The sequence below is a fragment of the Carlito syrichta genome, unplaced genomic scaffold (genome assembly GCF_000164805.1).
Source record: "Carlito syrichta isolate Samal-C Ts95f unplaced genomic scaffold, Tarsius_syrichta-2.0.1 Scaffold304557, whole genome shotgun sequence".
In the NCBI taxonomy this organism is placed as follows: domain Eukaryota; kingdom Metazoa; phylum Chordata; class Mammalia; order Primates; family Tarsiidae; genus Carlito; species Carlito syrichta.
The window spans coordinates 352,914-354,264 of NW_007248653.1; positions in this window are offsets into that span (position 1 = coordinate 352,914).

Below are 1,351 nucleotides of genomic sequence, written 5' to 3' on the forward strand. Positions count from 1 at the left end.
CCACTGCACTCCAGTCTGGGCGATGGAGTGAGACTCCAACTCAAAAAAAAAAAAAAAATAGCAAAATAAATTTGTCCCCTCAAATCAACCCAAATGGGCATCTAGACAGAAATGATTCCCCGAAGCTACCAGCAGTCCCTCTCGTCTCCCCACCCCCTGATGAACTGGTGTAGTTTGGGGAGGAAACAAAACCGTCCGGAAATCTTGAGTTGGAAAAGTCAGGTGTGGAGAAGGTCACCTGCCCGCCCTAACTCTGGGGGAGCTTGACTGGGTCAGTCCCTGTCTCAGGATGGGTGGATGCGGTCACCTACCACCCAGGAGTCCTGGGCCTGGGGCCGGCTTCTGCCCTGCCCTCCCCCAGCACATCCAGGGTACGAAGACACAGGCATCCAGATGGCAGGAATAACCCACAGAGTGTCTGGTTCCTTTGGCTTCCACGGTGCAAAGAAATAAGCTTTGTAAGAGAGAAAGGCCTGGTTGGGAATGTGGGGAAGAGGTGGGTGTGGCTTGATTTAGTTTTTAAACATTCAGACATCTGGCACAAGGGGCAATATTGCACTTTTGCAAATGTCAGGGCCATGCTGGTCCTTTGGCTCGGACATTACAAGGCAGTGTCTGGACGCCCTAAGTGAGGAGATGTGTCTAGACTTCACAGTCCAGGCTAGTCCTTTGCCCCGGGTTTTTTTCTTCCACTCCTAGTCATCGCAGGAGACAGACTTTGACAATCCTGAATTCTGAGCATGCCCGGGATGAGGTTTGAGACTGCTGCTTTCCCTGCAAAGTTGGTGGAAACCTGCAGTTTTGGAAGAACGGGTGGGAACAAGAGCCACGTCTTAGCTTCTTCCTCCTCTCAGAAAGGTCCGGGTAGCCAAGGATAACCCTCCTCAGTCGCCATATCTGATGCCCTTGCCCCTGGCCATAGCTGATTAACCTGGTGCAGATACCTTGCCCAAATGGTCTCATCTAAGAGCTCCAAATGGACAGAGGTGCTCAGAGGCTGAGAATTTCTTTCTTTTTGTGGGGTTGGGGGGGAGTTGGAGTCTCACTCCATCACCCAGGCTGGAGCGCAGTGGCACACTCACGGCCATCCCAGCGTCGACCTGCTGGGTTCTGGCAAGCCTTCTGCCTCAGCCTTCCAAATAGCTGGAACTACAGGTGTGCGCTACTGCACCCGGCTAATTTTTTATTTTTATTGTAGAGACGAGGTCTCACCAAGTTGCCCAGGTTGGTCTGGAACCTGTGGGTTCAGGCAATCCACTTGCCTCAGCCTCCCAAAGTGCTGGGATTACAGACTGAGTCACCCAGCCTGGCCATACTGATAATTTCTTTTTTTTTTTTTTGAGTTGGAGTC